General features: G+C 38.7%; 1 pseudogene; it reads left to right on the top strand.

Moving 5' to 3' along the window:
- The first annotated feature begins 222 nt into the window (after positions 1 to 222).
- Positions 223 to 15614, top strand: part of LOC141738321 (phosphatidylcholine translocator ABCB4-like) — a 35769-nt pseudogene continuing 20377 nt past the window's right edge.

Below are 15614 nucleotides of genomic sequence, written 5' to 3'. Positions count from 1 at the left end.
CAGCTGTGGACAGGAAATTCAATGTTTGGTTCAATTTAATACACTACAGACTTTAAAACAGATGTACAATGCACTTTTATGTCACCTAAATTAAAATATTAATCTTAAAATAAGTTAATTATATAATTGGAAAAACTGTCTGCCATGGGGATACAGAGATGGTTTATCACTCTACACTGAGGAAAAATCTTTTTCTAGGATGAGATTGCTTCACAAGAAGAGATGTCTGGTGAGTATATTCACGAGTATCATAAAGGAAAACTGTTCTGAGAATGTGATCTCTACACAGTTTAAAACTTTCAGCTCCCAGCTGTAGAGGGAACGTACATCCATCCAATCAGATGTTAAGAGTTCAGTGCTTGAGACACAAAACCAGTGTTGACATTTCTGAGAAGCCTCATGGAACGTTAACCCAACCTTCTCTGGCTGCTTCTGCTCATCCAGCTTTAGGAGTTTATGTGTGTGCAGCTGTTAGTGCAGTTGAGCAGTGGCCAGGACTACAATTTTTGTGCTATCACCTCAAGTACTGCCATGGTTGTCTCTCTCCTCTCGTGCCTCTCCTGATGAGGGAGGGGGCTGCAGCAGCTCTCCCCTTCCCCTCTGCCACCTCTGCCTGCCGCTGCATTGCTGTATGGCCCTCGAATGCCACCCTGAGAACTCATAATGGAAGGAAAACACTTGAGTTCCTCTCACATCACCAAACCTCATTCTGACTGTCCAAACATTTTTTGATTTTATTTTGTTTTTTCAAGCTTTCCATTCCTTCTCAACCAACACTACCAAGCTATCAAAAGACAGCACTGGTTTTCCAGATGTAAACACAACTATCCATAAAACTTTGAGGTGAGTTAATTCAAGAGATAAAATATGGCATAGTTTAAATCCTATTATAAAACTTATGTGTGTTATCTGTTACCTATTATAAGAGCAGGGCTAAAGAATCTTTATGATCATTTGTCATTAAGGAAAGTATATGATTTTCTGCAAATGACCTCCATCTTCTGGGCACAAGATATACAAAAGGGACCACACTGACTCCCATTCAGCTTGATCATGGATGGCTGAACAGTGATAACAAGAGCACTTTCCCTTGAACAGTTTGTGGTGGGTTCACAGGCCAGTGTAAAGGTCTGCTCCAGGAAATGGTGCTTTTTCAGTCATCCTGATTACTTGTGAACCCGTTCACTGTTTTCCATATTATGCAGTAAAAGATACCTAATCCCCATGTACCTTTACGGGAGAGGGTTTAGGATGGTTTGAATGGGATTTCCAGGCACCAAAAACTGCCCCATGTGCATAGTAGAAGTGGAAACAGTGACTCATCCCAGTTAGGATTAATTAAGAGTTTATGAAGCTGTTGACTGGCGCAGTGCTTTGTGTCCTTTAAAATGACTTGCGCTGGTGACAGCAGGAGAAATACTAGTATTTAATCTGACACTGAACTTCTTAGAGCTGAGAGAAGCTCCATTGCAAAACCATGGAAAGAGTTTGACATTTTACCTACATCTTTAAAATGTGCTAGATGTGTTTAATTTTAACTGGAGAGCACGGGCTGGTCAGAGGGAGAGCTCAGTTTATTCAGATAACAGCCTTCTCATGCCTCCTTTCTGATGGTTTATAGGTCAAGGGACCTTGTTAAAGCTCATGTTTCCTCCTTTTTCATGCCAAAAAGGAGATATTGAATTCTGATTTAGACAAAAAGTTTTAAAACATTAACAAATTATCCTGAATTTGTCCATGGAGGGAAGTATAGTAATTTATCAGTTTAGTGTTCGTCAACTTACAGTCTCTGGCATGTCAGAATAAAGCTTACTGTTACCACTGCTAGTTATACCATACCAAAAAGCTGTGAAAATGTCAGGTAAAAATAAAATATCTCATGTTTTCTCTTTGAGTTCTTTAAAAAAAAAACACCTACAACCAAAACCTTTATTTCCCTCTGCAAACAAGACAGACTTTAACAACATTCTCAGAGCCTGGCATATTTCAGAAGAAGGCAAATGAATACAAAACTGTGTCATATTTTAGAGTGAACAGTGAAAGTCTGGTGCAGTACTAATTGAATAAGATGCCTATTTTCATTGAAGATTGCACTGCTCATTTTACTGAGTGTGTTGCCTTCCAGTCATTGCTGGGAGTGCCCAAGCTAGAGAAATACAGTTAAATCCCAAAGTGGCAACTATGAATAGAACAGTTTATTTTATCTCTGTGTAGGCAAAGACTGACTATTGTCACTTTTTAATCTAAACCCAGTACTGCTTATAATGGCAATGCGATGAATAGCACCAAAAAACCCCAATCCCCAAACCCCCAGCTTTTCCCTACAATAGAGTCAGATAAAGAGTAGTGGTTTAACTAACCTTTTTTCAAGAGGAAACCTTCAGTATGAACCTTCAAATTTCCCAAGCAGAAGCAAAACTCCTAAATCATTTTAGCACTGTCTGTTTGACATAGATCATCTTCCAGCCCCTTAAGCCACGTTAATAACTCACAGGGTATTGCGTGACAGGACAGGACACTGCCCTGCAAACTCACAGTAATTTTTCTGAAATTCCACCTGTTCATTTTTTCTTTCTAGTACAAGCCTTCTGACCATCACAAAGCATTGCATTCTTTCTGCCACCACATCCACCTTCTCCAAGTTTGTTTCATTTTCCCCTCTTTGCAGTCCACTTCTCATTTTAATAGCCTAGTTTCTTCCAAGTTCAGTTCTGTAGGTTGAATCTTATGATTAGAGGGACCAGCCTGCCCAACTGCGGTCTAATCATCCAAAATCAAAGTACTCAGCTATGAGAGGTCTTTGACAGACAATTGGCAGTAATGTCAGATTAGCCCACCCACCTAATTTTCCAAAGCTACTTATAAATTTGGTCAACAGCTACCACTAGGCAAAGTTTGCAAGAGGACTTCTGCTGCATTATTAAAATCCCACAGTAGATTTAGCTATAGCCATTCTTAATGCTTTTTCATAGGAGCTGCAATTTTAAATAAGTCTTACATAGGTAGCTTGTAACCTACAGCAAGACTGTATGGTTGGTTTTTTTCTAAATAGGCTCTGAATTAACACAATACCAAACCAGAAGGCTTCTTGGAAGTATTTTTGACAGTGTTCAGAGAAATGCACTCAGATTACATTAAAAGTTCTTATTTTACATTCCTGTATCTCCTTCTTGCATTTGAACACAATTAAGAGACAGTAGGTGTATTCATAATGCATTAAGCTTGCTTTGATGTTTTAAGTGCTCTTCCTACTTTAAATACAATCATAATTTTTTATCAGTAGGGACGAGAAGAAACCTGAGAAACTGAATATGCTCAGCCTGTTTACAGTGGTATGTTTCATGCTATTTGTGTGTTTAGCAATCACAGTCTATCATAATGTTTAAAATCTATTATTTTTATATATGTATCTCTACTCATGTTGCAAAGCTCTACGAGAGGCACTTGGCTGTTTACGGTAAAGAGTACTCAGAGATCTGCAATGGGAAGGGAAAATGGAGGGGAAAGGAAAGAAAAGGCAGACACAGGAGATAGAGTAAGGTAGCTTAAAACGTTGGAGGTTTTTACTGCGCCAACTATGTCCAACAGATGCTGACGTAGATCTATTAACAGATGGGTGGAAAGGGGGATATAACATGGACCTGAAATGTATTTGCAGACACAGAAAGAAAGAAAAGGGAAAGAAAATCCCCAGCGTAAGGGTAGCGTAGGGCAGAAAATTTATCTCCTACACTAGCTATACTTTCATAAGCACCTGGCATCACTGCCTAATGGAATACTCTTTAAAAGGCATTGTCAGAAACAAGGGAATCTTAGCTTCCATTTTCAAGTTATTCGTTTGCAATTGATTCTATCTTATCAGTACTATACTAATTGCTAACTAGTCTCTTCTCAGCCACTCTCCCACTCAAATCCATATCCAGGAAACAATAGGGAAGAGTCACAACAGATTTTACAATACAATTGCATTCATTTTTCAACAGGTGATTTGGAAGCACACAGTTTGAATTTTCTTCTTTCATGTGTAGGCCACAATATTTTTACCTTTTACATAGAGCAATCATCAATAAAGGGGACCTCAGGAGGTCATCTGGCCCAATGTCCTTCTCAAAGTCAGGCTAAACAACAAAGTTAGAGCAGGTTGCCCAGGCAAGTTTGGAAAATCTGCAGCAGCTGCAGTTCTACAGCCTCTCTAGGCACCTGCTTGACCACAACCATCTGAAGAAGTTTTCATAACATACCATAAGAATTTCTCTCTTTACATCTTTAGTTACCTGCCCCTCTTGAGGACTTCAAATGAAACTGCATATGAGATATTTGAGTTATCCTGGAAAGGAAATGACACGGCAACTTCTGTACTATTTCACTCCCATTGCTAAATGTATGACGATTTAACAGATTAATTCAATTTCATGCTCAACTAGTAGCAGACTTGGGATTTATTCAGGTTTAAGTCTTCATCTAACAGAATCTGAGGTAGCTTTAGAAAAAAGTTTTCTTTTGTAAATGAAAAAATTTTCCAAGTCTCCCAAATACCTACAGAAAACTAATGCCCATTTACCTCCTGACAGATAATTCCAGCATTTAAAACAAACCTTCTTCCTGCAGAAGATGGAAAAGAAAACCACTACTGCACAATATAGGAGTGATGACAGCAAACATCACACTCTCCACATTCCCAGTGCTTGCACTGCATTCAGCAGAGCTCCCATCTTTCTTCCCATTTTCTGAAAACCTGCAGGAAACTAGTGGCAAGAATTCACACATAGGAGAAAACAACAACGCACATAGGTCCTGGGCTGCATAGGGAAGAGTGTGGCCAGTAGGTCGAGGGAGGTCATTCTCCCCCTCTACTCTGCACTGGTGAGGCCACAACTGGAATACCGCGTCCAGTTTTGGGCTCCCCAATTCAAGAGGGACAGGGAACTACTGGAGCGGGTCCAGTGTACGACAACTAAGATGATTGAGGGACTGGAGCATCTCCCTTATGAGGAAAGGCTGAGAGCTGGGACTCTTTAGCCTGGAGAAGAGAAGGCTGAGGGGAGACCTTATTATGGCATACAAGTATCTAAAGGGTGGCTTGAAGGAGGATGGTGCCAGACTCTTTTCATTGGTTCCCAGTGACAGGACGAGGGGCAACAGGCACAAGTTAGAACATAGGAAGTTCCGTTCAAGTACACGGAAAAACTTCTTTACGGTGAGGGTGACAGAGCACTGGGACAGGCTGCCCAGGGAGGTTGTGGAGTCCCCTTCTCTGGAGATTTTCAAGACCCGCCTGGATGCAGTCCTGAGTAATGTACTCTAAGCAATCCTGCTTTAGCAGGGGAGTTGGACTAGATGATCTCTAGAGGTCCCTTCCAACTCAGAAGTTTCTGTGATTCTGTGATTCTGTAATTGCTGCTTCCCCGCACAGAGGACAAGAAACACTAACTGCTTTGATTCACCAGAAAGACCAGGGCAACTCCATTCAGTTAACAGCCACAGAAAGACCCAAAGGTGCCGAAGGTGTACCCTGTGGCCCCTACCTACATGCCAAAAAAGCCAGCTTCCTTCACTGAAGGGATTATTTCACAGCCATGGGTTTCAGACCATCACTACGGACTAGGGGAGGAAAACCTGCTGATCTTTTATCCTTGGTTTGAGTGCCTCTGGAAATCACGTCCCCAGACTGGTTTGAGCACTCACACCTATTTTCTGGCAGCGGGGCCAGACATGTCACGCTCAGACTGGTGTCTCCAAGGAGTACCCCAGGCTGGCACAGTGACACGGGTGCCTTGTAAGAGACAGAGGATGCTGAACGCAATCACTCCATTACACATCCACAGATACAATTTTAATCAAGGATTCATACTTGTTATTATGCAACAAGAAAGAGGTTTTTGCCCATTTTTCTCTTTCTGTTCTTCCTCATTTGGAGCATAGGTAGAGGGTCAAGCTGCTCCGAGCTAACCGTTCCTCGGCACTACCCTTCCAGGGCCTGAGAGGTGATTTAGCACCTCCGTACAAGGAGGAGAAGGTATCCCACAGTTAGTATGAACTGAGAGCCTGTTTAGAGGTCACTGTGGTGATGCGGCAGCACATGGCACCTGCCTCCATGCATGTCCAGTAACTGAATTTAAGAATTTTTTTGGCTTCAGCAAGATGATGAAACCCCAGGGTGATTATTTTCCCTGTATTTGTATACTTGTGTACAATAAAATGTATGACAAAACTCTTACTCCCCTTAGTACATAATCATATTTCATTTCTTTATGACCATTGTTTCATGAGAAGTATTAATAAAGTAAAGCTAGAAAGAGTAGACATCATTTTTATACAGCTTTAAATACATTGGTCTTGAAACTGCTTACTGTGGTAAAGACCCACCAGCCCCAAGTGTAGACCTATCTAAGATACTGTAAAAGTAAAGGAATTGTTATAGATATTCTTAGATTTTATTTTTTAAATTTCAGTTATAAATTTAAATTCCAATTGCACACAGTTAAATTAAATGCAAAATTTGTTTTAAAATATTTTTTTAACATTTAATATTTCTTCATATTTTATGAAAACCATTATTTTATTCTTAAAACAATTATTAAGAAGTTACTGGTTTATGTTGCGATTTTACAATTTTATGTATTAAAATTGTCTTGATTTACTTTTTACTGCCTCCTCCTGCACTGTTATCACTATGTTGCCACTCAAATGCATTTGCTGTAATTAGAGAAGTTTTCAGCACAGTTCTGTTTCCACTTTCAGTTTCGAGACTCCAACTGGCAGGATAAAATTCTGATGGTGCTGGGCACTGCCATGGCAATACTCCATGGAGCACGTCTCCCCCTTGTGATGATCATCTTTGGTGTCATGACAGATAGCTTTATTACTTCAGAAAGCATGACTTACCCAGGTAAGAACTGTTGTAGCTCCTAGTTGATGTCATTGAAATATGGCTTTCATGCAATAAAAAATTATTATTATTTGGAAAAAATAAAGAGCGAAATAGCAGCTCACTTCAAGCTATTTATTCCCAGGGAAGTAGTTTGCTCCTATGCTGTGGGCCAGATGTGTCACTGGTCCACTCACTACCATAAGAAGCGACAGGGTTTTAATTTGACCATTTCTGTATTTACTCCAACCAGTCTCCTGTGCTGTTACAAGTAGTTCACTAATTAACTGAAATGCTAGTCTTGAAGGAAACTCTTTAAGGAATTATAAGTGGGATTAAGGAATTAGATAAACGGATGAATGAGAAATGGTAGAAGAAACAGACAAAGGTAAAATGTGTCTTGCTATGCCTTGAAATCGGAAGCTGTTTTTAAACAAAACTATATAGGTAATAAAGTTCGAGTTATAAAAAAAATAAAGTAAAAAATCAGGTGCAATAAATATATAACCCAGCACAAAAGTTATTAGATATTTCAATATATCAATATCTAGATTTCAATAATAAAGAGGCTCCTAGTACAAACCTACTTCTGCCATTTGAACAACAAATCTTATAATTTAAACATGAGTTTTCTTTCCTTAAACAAAGCTTTCTCTTCTTCCCCCTAGATTTGAGAAAGTTCTTCCAAGTTTATTCCACTTGTGCGACTTAAATGTAAAATTCTAACCTCAAATTATAAAAAAAGAGTTGGTTTTAGAGTTCAGGGTTTCTACAGAGATTCCCCGTTTCCTGCTCTTTGGCTTTCTCATTTTCATCGAAATCAGAAACATTTTGACTGATGCCTAACAAATTTCCTAAAGTGTTAGAACTGATCCCACGCAAAGCCCCAAAACTACTTTTTGTTCTCCATAATTAAATGGCACCAAATCATTTAGCAAAGTCAACTAATTACTTACAATCTCTGAACCACATTTTTTTCTATTAGTTTACAAACTTTTTAACGGGCAGTACCTAGGAGACCCTAGTAGCTGTATGAAAACTATGGAAACAGATTTTACATAACTCCATCCGCTAGTGAAGTTTGGATCCAGTGTTAGGAACGTGAAATGAAGTTTCTTGTAACTCAGACCATCTACTGCCTTTCTTCCTCCCCTATGCAAAACCCTCAACATCAAAAGCTCATGATAACTTCTTAGGCAAGCCATTTATTCACTCCATGTTCTTACTGCACAGGATCACACGTTAAAAATTTGTGGATAATAAGTGAAATTCTGAAAGACATCCCTTAAAGACAAACACCTTGTACTCTACCAGAAATAAAAGAAAATGAGATGATTATTAAGTCATGCATGATGGAGTTTCCATTAGATTTCCAGGTTTTCAGCTTTCATTTAGTCTTTGCCACTACAAACACAGAGGATCAACCACCTAAAGGTCACCCGATTAGTAATTGCCATTGGGAAGGTAAATCAAATACACTTTAGTACCCTTCTCTTCTATAAGAACAGACAGTGAAGCTGAGAGACACCAAATTTAAAGCTAATAAAAGAAATACTTCTTGTATGCCCAACAAATCTGCAGGGGTCATAATTAAAAAAATATAAATTAGGCCAAGAACTTACTATGGTCGTATATTTTTAACATTTTCTGACTGGACAAAATCGAAATAGGGACTGAGATGCAACAATTGGTCTGATTACACTGTATCTCTGATAAGCTGTTTCACATTCGTTTAATAATGTTTTTTCACAGACTTCTGAAGTGTTAAGCACCAGTAATTTCCAGAGACAGGCTGTGGGGACATGTGGTGTCATTGTCTGAGCAGTTTGCAGGTTTACGGCTGGAGGGGGGTTGTTCCTTTTTCTCTCTCTGTCTGCCTATACCCTACCTCTTCTTTTGTCATCCTTTGCCTTTGTCAGGTTTTCTTTCTGTTTCCACTTTTTTTTTTTTTTAAGTCCGAGCTCCTCTTTCTTCATGCCCTTTTCTAAAATGGAAAGAAAACACTAGTCTTTTTGTTCAACCTCAGAGAAGGGCATTTGTTTTGTAAGCAAGCAGGGATGGCCTGCTCCTTGGAGGGAGTATGAAATCACAGATGGCAAATTCTACACTTGTTGCACAAACCCCACGGCAAAAGATAAAAATTAAGAATTATTGATATACAAATTAGATGTCTCAATTTTGGAACTGGAATCTAAACATAAACTTTAGGTATATTTTTCATGCAAAAAAGCTGGCAAAATCAGAGCTATACCTTTCTTAACAATTGTCATAGAACAAATAATTCACTTTGTCATAAATTTTTATTTTCCAATTAATTTTTACTAATCTTATTATAAAATAGCTATAATTAGTAGGGATTTTGAACCAAAATTAAATTTGTTCCATTGTGTTTTAGCATAAACTATATGTTTGTAAAATGCATAAATTCTGTTTTTTCCCCGGTTTTGGTGCTTTTTATAGCTTTTCTATTATGCTGACAATGATTAAGAACACATTCAGCTACTCAGTTAATTTTAAATTATTCATTAATGTCCTAATATTTTTTTCAATTTAAATATGATATATTTTGTTTATGACATGAGTAAGACATCTTTGTCATTCATTTGTAACAAAAGTACTTAGAATAACTTTCCTTATCGCTTTTTTTTTTTGTATGTGTTGAGCTTTGTTTTGTTGCAATTATATGAACAGTACCTAAACATTATTTTTTTTATTTTTCCCTAGGAAAATTTTTAAATGTAAAACTAACATTTCTCAAAGACAACTATACAAAACAATTAGCATGATAGCATGAGAACAACTAAAATTCAATGTCTCTATCTTTATTAAACTAAAGTGAATATCCTGAAATATAACTTAGTTTTGTTTTTACATCATTTAGGTATTTTTAAAATTCCTGTCTTAAATTTTGTTCATTGTATAATGTATTTCTAAGAGTAAATGTGTCATTATAAGCCTGTCTATTTTAATCTCTGTCTTCATGGATTTTGAGCCATTACTTTCTAAATTAAAAATTTTGTATTACTTTGTGGAACTTTTATAGTAAGTTAGCAACTTACTATAGCAACTTATATATAAGTTTAGCAACTTATACTATAGCAACTTACTATAGCAACTTACTAACTTACTTATAGTAAGTTAGCAACAACTGAAATTTGACTCTGGAAGAACTTTAAAAATATTCATTGGACACTGAAGAAAGAGAAATGGCAGCTAGCCCTGTTTGGAGTAGAATTAATTCAGTTTCCAATCCTTTTGTTTCCTTCAAGAATATATTATTACACTGGAATAGGAGCTGGTGTTCTTTTTGCTGCCTACATTCAAGTTTCATTTTGAACACTGGCTTCTTGCTGGCAAATAAAAAGAATCAGATAATTTTTTTCATGCCGTAATGAGACAGGAGATTAGGCGATTTGATGTAAATGCTGTGGGCGAAGTCCACACTAGGCTGGTGGAGTAAGCATTAAATATTAGTTAATTGCCAACTGAGTATTAATTCTAATGATTGAAAATAAGTTGTAATACTTCCCTCAGAGCAATGTTATTTTATGTTATTAAACCCCTCTGTAAGTTATGCTGTTGTTTATCCGGATCCTGAGATGTGTGTGCATCACTGAAATGGAGCCTGAGGAACAGAGATGTGGGGGAATGTAGCCCCCACATGGCTGCAAACTTGTAGCTGTGTTGAATTGCAGGTGTTAGAAACATGATGGAGCACTGACAAAGTGTACTGTATCCAAAGAGTTAATTTCTGTCTTTTCCATACTTTCTTATTTGTTTGGATACAACTTGGGGGTTTTTTTCAGTGATATCTCCAAGATTAATGAAGGAATAGGTGAAAAAATGGCAATGTTCTTTCAGGCAGTGGCTGCCTTTTTCGCTGGATTTATAGTTGATTTTACAAAAGGTTGGAACTTAACACTTGCAATCCTGGCACTCAATCATGTTCTGGGATTCTCATCAGCTCTCCAGGCAAAGGTAGGCAAAAAACACGAGTTTTCAGTATCCTGGTAATCCATATCTTCTTATAATCCCGTTTACTGTTTGTAAAACTTGAAAATTCAACCTGGCTGTTAGTGAATTTAGACCTCGCTCGCTTGCAGACAGGTGAGAATAGGTGCATGATGACACTGGTACAGCTGACGAAGTGCAGTGCCCCCCCTCCATACCCAGCTATCCTGCTGCAAAGTTTATGTAAGTAGAACACGCCGTCAAACGAAAGGGTAAATAAGTGGTACCTTTGTCTTCTTTGCTGGACTCCATGACAAATACACCAAAATAAGGGAGTACTGTCAATAAAAATAAATAAATACAGAAATGAGGTAAAATGGCACAGCTGAGCTCATGGCAGTAACTGGCAGTAAGTTCTGGCGTGAACCTGCAGTGAATCTGGTTTCCTGTGATAAGGCCCGTCTGTGTGCCCTGACCCCAAGGGCAGGGGGCCATTACCCCCGGGGACAGCACAAGGACACGGACAGCCGCAGCCAGCACACCATGAACTCTGCTCCAGATCCTCCCTTTGCCATTTGATCAGCTCCCAATAACTTACTGAAAACAGCACATGAGAAGTGGATTGCAGACCTCTCTGAGAGAGAAGACGACTTCATCTGTAGAAATATAATCTCTTTTGTCTAGGACTTGCAAAGGGGCATCAGGGTGTCAAGTACCAACTGGCTACTGAATTTCAGAGACAGCGGCCAGCCTTGCCCTTTCAGGGAAGATGAAAATCCCAACCCTATTTAACACATGCAGTCCCTAATACTTCACAGCACGAGTGCTCTGCTATAGCTTCATCTGCAGTGTGTCGGGAGCATGAACGTTCCCGTGCTTCTTGGGCAATGGATTGTCCTGACACAAACCAGAACTGTCTGACGGTGGTGGTACAAGTATTTCTAAGTGTAAGGGATCTTAGTCAGCTCCTCCAACTTTCTGTAATGATGAAAGTATAGAAGAACTGAAAATCCGACCTCATTTTTTGGCAGCAGATAACATGCATGTTTCTAGTTTTATCATTTTACGTGATCCAGGCATTGTCATGATGCCCTTCATCAAATTTCTGCCTTGTCAGTTAAATGTGGAGTCTTTCATAAGCCTTTTTAAATAAAACAAAGCAGATAGATGGGAAATTCAGTACAATAAATTAAGAATTCGTGGGCATCAGAACAAAGCTCATTCAGGTATTGATTGAATGGTAGTGTTAAAATATTTTTCTTCTACACAGATAATTTCTGCATTCACTAACAAAGAGTTACTGCATATCCAAGAGCAGGAGCTGTTGCAGAGGAAGTTCTGGCAGCAGTTTGAACTGTGGTAGCATTTGGAGGACAGAGAAATGGAAAGGTGAGAATAAAGCTTCCATATGCTGGCTGTTTTTATAATAGTGACTAAAGAGGTTTTAAGTTTTTTATGTCTTTGCTACTGATTTTTTTCTTTTCTCTTCTTTTTTGTTCATGTCAAAAAGCATCACAAAACATGCAGCGATGCAGCCCCTTTTGAAAAGAGTATATGGTTTTACAGGCCTCGTAAATCCAGTGAGAGCTGTAAGCAAAAAAAAGCAGGCACATGAAAAAAAAAGACAAGTATAGCATTAAGGTCACAAACCAAGGTCATGCACATGTATTTATTTGTATTCTGCTATGGAACATCATTCTTGCTATCTTTTTGATCTTTTGTCTGAAGATAACCAGCATGACACAGTTTATTTACCTATAGTCTTTATCTACGCTGATAGCAGGTTGAACATTTTGTTGGAGAGCTTGGAGTATGACAGTGTGATTGAAGGTTTGATTCCCTTGTTAGCCTGTCTGCTAATGAGTTCACACCTGTGATAGGTCAGCAGCTCCTGAAGCCATCCCCTCCGTTACTCTCAGGTGCCGGGGTCTCAAGCTAATACCTAAGGGTCTTTGAGGAGCAGGCCATTCAATCAGTCCCACTTGTGATGAAGTGTGTAAATCCATTTTATCCGCTCCAGGGCAAAGTCAAGCAGGTGAGTTTATATTACCAACACACTGCAGAAAGCAGCTGAGAAGGAGCTTTGCTCTCATCTGCTCAGTGAAAGCGACTGGTGGAGCAGGGACAGCAGGAGCACCTGCAGCCAGGCTTCTGCAGCACATAAGTGCAGAGCAAGGGTTATCGCTGGTCCCTGCAGCAGTCCGCATTCACTGTCACAGCCTCTGGGACACTAGCAATTTACACTGTAATGTAAGCTTGGTTTAATACTTAAGTATGATTAGGATAAAATGCAAACAAGCCTTCATTTCCAACACCTGAAATGAGTGGCAGAGTTGCATATGTTCAGAAAAAACACCCACACACATAAATAGTCAGACCCAAGGCTGAAAAAATTAATCAGGAATTAGAGTCTTCTTCTGGTGTGACAAATTTAGTTTCACACAAAAAAATTTCCTGTTTCCTTAAACATTTCGTTCTGTTCTACTATCCAATCTAAACCTCCCCTGGTGCAACTTGAGGCCATTTTCTCTTGTCCTAAAGGAAGGGGCGTAATCATGAACACAAATTTCTGTTAGTATGCAGTGGCTGGATGTGAATGTGTAGGTTACTCCTTCCTTTTGCAGATGTTTTAGATTATTTCCTCCATTCCTTAATGTATGCCAGTGAAGACTTAAGGCCATGAGCATTTGCATTGGTTACCCACCCCTAACAGCAGGTCTCCCACTGGCCTGGACTGGCATCTTCATGCATCTATGAGTAGTTGCAGCTACTTTGCAATGAGACCTGTTAATGCCTCTTTATATGGTAACGTTAATGTCTAAGATTTCTTAGCCCTGTATCATCTTAAAATTTCATTAGAAATCTAAACAATGCGATTTTTCCCCTTTTCTTGACATGTTGTTCTGCACAGGAACCTCAAATTGACAGTGTGTCCAATGCTGGCTATAAACCAAACCATGTTAAGGGTAATTTGGAATTCCAAAATGTTTAATTCAGTAATACTGCTAGGCCAGATATTAAGGTATTATGCATGGAGGTGATACAAATTCCTTTTAAGATAACTTGATTGCCTTAGAGAAAAACAGTTGCTATAATTAAAAAAAAAAAAAAGTAGTCCTAGAAATAACGGAAACCTTTGCTTTTATCTAGAACTGATAACATGTTTTAGCCAGAACTGGTTATTTAACTAAATTAAGAGTCTGCCTTTGAAAATAAAATGTAACTATAAGAAATCTTCACTGAAAGCTAAAAGATTGGAGGTCCTTATAAGTCAATCTCTAATTGTCGTAATATTCATTTTAACCCAGTAAAATGTTATAGCAGTATACTGAGCTCCCAAACTGTCCACACTGTAAATCTGGTAAAGTATTTCTCTGAGAAACTGGCAGCAGATCCAACATCTACTTTATTGCATTTACAATGGAAAACTTGCCCTTCGAAGGAAGAGATTGTTTTGTTGGAGGGCTCTCACTAAGGTAAGTCTAACTGGGGAAGAAGTCTCAATGCTTTCTGAAAAGACGTTTATTAAGAATGTCTTGCAAAATCTTCTTTTCCAGTGTGAAGGAAGCCTGCTTTCACTTATCTATAAAAGGGGATCTGTTCCCATTTTGTTCAGGTAGAATATGAAGACAGAGAAGGGCAGGGCTTTCTTAAGCAACTTTTAAAGAAATAGACAAAGAACATATCCCAGTTTACCAGTTTCTAAAGAGATCAGTTGAAATCATTTGGCACTTATTATCAGTAGCCACTGGAATCAATACAAAGACTACGAAGACTACTATTCTCAGTGAATTCAGCATCAGGTTTCTAAAATGTTTATCAGATTATCTAGTATTAGAGAAGAGTTTTGGTTTTTACGTCTTCCTCTAGCTATTACAGGAGTTGCCTTTTTGGCACTTAATCCAGTTGAGTGGAGGCCAGAAGCAAAGAATAGCAATTGCCCAAGCTCTGGTTTGCAATCCTAAAATTCTTCTGCTTGATGAGGCAACGTCAGCTTTGGATACCAAGAGTGAATCAGTTGTGCAGGCAGCACTGGACAAAGTCAGTATTGAACAATGGTGAAGCGTTTTTGTAAGTGCCTATGAAATTAATTTAGTGGCATTATGGATACGACTGAATTGTAGCAGGCTTTCCTAAACCAGTTTTAGTCCTCAGAGCAGTCGAGAGCTCAACATGGGCTAAGAGCTAAATATTCACAAGCAGTTTTGGGATATGTTCTTATTAACACCCAGCAAAGTAATTCAAAACCAAGTTGTGGGTGTCTTCAAGAGCAGCTGCTACATGTTGACTGCTGCCTAGACCTAACTTATAAACCACATAGACAATTGAAAAAAAAACAGCCAATCCTGTATTTCTTGTTGTGTGCCCTAAGCAAGTGTATGAACCTTTCACAAAATAGTTACACCTGTTCCTCAGGCTGAATCAATCACATTCGTTGGTTATTTCCCTCCCTCTGTTTCTCTCTCCCACTGTGCATTATGCTTATGCTCTGGGCGAACACAAATTCCCACCATTGCATAAACATTTTCAGCAATGATCACAGTTTATCTATGGACAATATCTTTAGAAAACATTTTTCCACCATACGCTGTTCTGCCTCAGGAGAAGTACCTTACTCTACCCACTGTGCTGCAAGACTCAGACAACAGAATCTACTTTCTCATCCTCAAAGATATTTTAGTCCCTAATGCTTAATTGGACACCTAATTGCTGCTAATTTCAGCAAGAGTTAGACTTTTAATTCCTGATAATTTACACTACTCTCTGAAACTACTGAGCCGGCACTCAGGGATCT

The sequence above is a fragment of the Larus michahellis genome, chromosome 2 (genome assembly GCF_964199755.1).
Source record: "Larus michahellis chromosome 2, bLarMic1.1, whole genome shotgun sequence".
NCBI lineage: Eukaryota > Metazoa > Chordata > Aves > Charadriiformes > Laridae > Larus > Larus michahellis.
The sequence above is the reverse complement of the archived record's forward strand: the minus strand, read 5'-3'. Positions and strand labels throughout refer to the sequence as shown.